The sequence below is a fragment of the Ornithodoros turicata genome, unplaced genomic scaffold (genome assembly GCF_037126465.1).
Source record: "Ornithodoros turicata isolate Travis unplaced genomic scaffold, ASM3712646v1 Chromosome16, whole genome shotgun sequence".
NCBI lineage: Eukaryota > Metazoa > Arthropoda > Arachnida > Ixodida > Argasidae > Ornithodoros > Ornithodoros turicata.
The window spans coordinates 2,754,312-2,758,962 of NW_026999320.1; the positions used below are offsets into that span (position 1 = coordinate 2,754,312).

Consider the following 4,651-nt stretch of genomic DNA (forward strand, 5'->3'; position numbering starts at 1 on the left):
ATTTCCTCTCCATGACGACGACTAACATAGCGCGCCCCCTGTACTCGTAGCAGGCCTGATCCTGAATGTGTTCCTGTACATAAGCATATGACTACGACATTATTATTTTGTCGTTCGGTGTGGTTCCGTTTGTTGGCAGTTATGTGTCGTGTATTCAATATGAGAACGAATCGGAAAAGTATGTCGTCGAGCAGGACTCCACCGTGAACTTCCACCAAATAGATGACTTCAACAAACAAAAGTTGTACGGTACTTTTTGGAATGCGACGAGGCGGCACATCTTACACGACAGGTAAGACGGTTTTGAGAGCTCACTTTCATCAAGTTTTGTTACTTCTTCATCGTAAAATCATTCCAGAAACAAGGCAGGGTGAATGATTGACGCCGAAGCAGACGTAAAATGGGTGGCAAACGACGTGCAGAAGAAAAAAAGGTATGAACCGGCACTTGTATCGGCCACGAAGATTTATTCTCTGTGCTACTGACTGATTAGAAGTGAATCGCTATCACGCGTCGCACGACGTGCACCAGTACGCGCTGATCGAAACATGTCCTCTTTGCGGTTTTTAGGCAAGGCAGGGCAAACTAGCGAGAAGCACTGCACGAAGGCATGCAGAAAAAAATATTGTTTCTATCCCTGGATTCCGCGAAAATCAGTTTACGGAGCACACGAAAGTTCGAAAGGTAGAACGAGACGTGGAACATTTACAGAGAGAAGTCTGGCGAAACTTAACCGTATGCTTCAAAAGGCCATCGCTTCGAAGCTTTTCCAAAGTGGTAAGCAGAACCTTGCGTATGTATGCTAGCTGCGCCAAGTTTGTTTATGAATATTTATGTATGTTCATGTATTATCTTCATGATTTATATTTCAAGTTTATTTATGAATGCACATGTGGTTTCTATTCATAAGTGATTTTTATGATGCAGCTTTCGTGTATACCATGTTGCACTTACTGGTGGAACAACGTTATTGGGCACATTGTGTGGCTGCATATTTTTAAAAATCAGGATTGGTTGCTTGTCAGAAAACTTAAAAAATTCAAAAATAGCTTTCAACAATAAATTTACTTGCACTAAAGGTACATACATGCACTACGTCATACTATTGCTCCACTTCAGCAGGTGCTGTTGATCAAATATGGCTCTCTTGCTGTCTCACTTTTCTTCTTACTAGCAATAAATAATGAAGTCACGAATGAGAAAGCTCCTGGCATGTTTGCGCAAGTCAGTTGCAGTGTCATTTCTGCTAAATGTGGCGCGTAATAATCCGCTGCAATATTTTTATAGTAAATGTCTGAGGGAAAACGACATGGTCACAAACACTTATTGTAAAGACTTTTGTGTAGTAGGATGCATATCACACTGAAGTTCACCTGTTTTTTTCAGTAATAGATGCTTGAGAGTTTTATATATTCTTACGAGTAATACTTCAAAAGCACGAATGTTCAGTGTTTCAGAACTCGACAGAAAAGATGTTCCTTACAAGTAGTTTGACGGGTTATGTGATATACCAGCGAGGGTCGTATCAAAAGAGGCTAAAACATCACGTGTGGTATCTAGAAGTCCAATGGTTCTTTCTATTCACTAGAGACTACTTTGACAGGTTCTGCTAAGACCTGTTTGAGCACCTCTGCACTCCCAGTCCCTCCTGGAGCCCTGACGAAAACCACACTGCCTGAGACATGCAGTAAGTTGTCCTGCTGCATGCCCTAAGCAAATTGCACAGTATGCATAACTCACATATAAGTATCTGTTTTGACATGTCACTATACCATCTTGTGTTAATAATCTGAAGTGGGACGTGGTCTGCAGTAAAAAAAAAAAAAAAAAAAAACTGTGGACACAGTTGCTCTTGAGCTGCTCAGTGTGTCACTACGCATCTGTTGTAACATGCCACTCTGTTCCTCATGAGGTGGAAATCACAAAGTAGGTGGTGTTAAGAAAGCTTGATAGCTGTGCTCCGTGTGCCCTCAATTTTTACATCTTATCTCTCTGGTACACTGGACTTTTTGGTCTTAATACATGGGGTAGCAGGCAAATTTTGTTGCAAGTAATCTGTGTGTTCAGGGAAGGTGTCTCGTATATGTGGCCTTAATTTACATCTTTTGAACTCAAATGAAAGCATCTGTATCAACATCTCGTTTAAACGCAGAAGTCAAGATTTACAGCCATGCAGAAAGACAGTTCTGGTTTTCAGCTGAGCGTTCTTGAACACTTCTCGCCACTGCCACACCATGTGTGAACCCCTACTGATTTTTTAGATACATGAACCGGAACTTAGTAATAACTAAAAAAAATCACTGTGGATCCTCGTTTCTTTTAATCTTTTCAATGCAATAGCTCTTACTAAACGTCTCCTTTGCTATCGCATAGGTGCTAAATCAGGTGAAATAAAATTCACTAGTGAACCTATGCATATGAGCAACACAGTGGTCAGATCGCAGGAGAACATCCAGGGATGCTAACCGAGAATAAAATTCTTCCATAAAGAAAAAAAATGGCTATGAAGCAAGCGAGCTGGTGGAGATGATGCGTGATGTAAAACCCCGAGACTCGGGGGGGGGGGGGGGGGGGGGGGGGGGGGGGGGGGGTCTTACATCATGCATCTTCCATGATGTCAGCATTTAAAAAAATTTTTCAGCTGGGGGATTTCTGGATAACACCATGTATATATGATGGCCACTCATATGTCTTTTTTTTTTCTTTCAGCAACCCTTTCGTAGTTCTTACAAGAAAAGCGGTGTGTTGGAAAAGAGGCACCAAAACGTCGCACACAGTATCGCACTTAAGCGTGCTGAAATATGAGACGTTGAAACAGTAACATATGATTCAAGTGTCCTCATATTTTTACTAATTTGCTGTATTGTCAAGCATCTCGCTTTTTTTTCCTACTTTGCACGCACAGAATGAGGTCGAAAGATATTATAATATGACACTTGTACTGTCATAATAAATGCTGTCATATAATGATACTTATGTCACCCTTTTTCTTTTGTACAGGTTAGAGGAGGCCCCAAACATTCTGCTGAAAGTTAAGACATAATAAATACATGTGCACTACTTCATACACAGGTCTTGTATGTTTGCATGCAGTTATACATAGTTGGTGAGAGAGGTGGGGAGAGGGGTATGGGAATTTATGCCAAGCATAAATACAGCAAATTATTAATGTGAAATTAGATAATTTATTCCACACGAAAAACAAAATCATGAAACAAAAGTTTGTCCATTTCGCTTTTACGTGTGCAATGCTGTGTGGTACGATCCCATCAATGCAAAAAGCGAGTGTCTACAGTGATGCACAAGCTATTTCTGCGCTTGCTTTTTGGGCTTGTAAATTTTGAAAAGCGTATTCACATGCATCTCATGAAATTCACATGCATCTGTTGTTGAAAATGACAGAAGCTGTACTGTCGAGGTTGTGTGACATGTATTGGTAGATGGTAGTCTTACGTGGTCGTACGCGATTCTTGCAAACACGTACCATAACAATCCTGACAAAGTTCCGTTCAGCGTGAGAGGAGGGAGAAGGGGGCGGCCATGTGATGTCAGCAGACCATGACCAATCACGTCGTTGTATAGACTGCCCTCTGCGTGGAACATGCTAATGCTGCTCCCCACTCGAGGTCGCTGGTATGTGTAAATTCGTGACTGAGCACCAACGATCTCGTGAATCCCTATAAATGTCTTCGTGGACCCCATGTCAGAGCCACTGCGACAGGATGTATCCCAAGCAGCACAATGTACTGAAAGTCGAGTGCAGTAGGGGTGGACAGTATGCGTCTTACCAATGTTCTTTAGTTTCAAGAGTCTGTTCAAGGCCTTCCACCTACCCGTCCACCCCTATTGCACTCGACTTCCAGTACATTGTGCTGCTTGGGATATGACACAAGAAAGCACATCAGACGACAGAACGACACAAAACAAACGACAAGGTCCTAGTATACAAGACAGCCTTGTTTGTTGCATTTTTCTGTTTTCTTTTTTTTTTTTTCTGGGGTGGTACTGTGGTGCTACTACGCATTGCGTTGTTTTGTAAGATTTGTAATATGAGGCCACTATATGTCGGTAAGTGCTTTGCTGTGTGTCATGACTGGCGAATTCGTGTATCGACAAATATGAAAGAGAGCACAGAATACGGTTGTTGGATGCGTTTTTTTTATTGCATGCGCGATTACCAGAAATAGAAGCTGCAGATATAACAATCTCTATCGGTCCATGCCTATTCATTTCATGATTCACTGATGATTCCTTTAACAAGCACAAATAAATCTACGCAATTAGCTCTCTTTGTTCTTCCGTAATCATGCATCCCAACTATGGAGAGAAAATGTAGGTGGAGCACATTTTACAGATTGATCTTGGTAAAGCCTCTCGGTGATGAAATATGGTGATGCATGACAGTGTTTTAAGCTTATTCTGTGAGTTTTCACGTTCCTTCTGTTGGGCATGCCTTAAGTGAGAAATTATTTATTTAAAGGTAGTTGATAACATTTTGATGCAAAAATAAGGTTGTGACGCATGCTGAGAATGCTGGAAATGGCTACTATCGCCACAAGAAATCTTTATTTTAATGTAAAGAAATATCATTCTTATGATATCCGTAGTATATCCACAGAATATTCACTGGGGGACATTTGTGACGTCCCAT

At 41.2% G+C, this 4,651-nt stretch overlaps 1 long non-coding RNA gene across 1 annotated transcript; it reads left to right on the top strand.

Moving 5' to 3' along the window:
* The first annotated feature begins 123 nt into the window (after window positions 1-123).
* Window positions 124-716, top strand: LOC135372652 (uncharacterized). The gene is made up of 3 exons (XR_010416054.1): window positions 124-292; window positions 359-433; window positions 571-716. It is a non-coding gene; the product is annotated as an uncharacterized LOC135372652 (long non-coding RNA).
* Window positions 717-4,651: the final 3,935 nt, after the last annotated feature.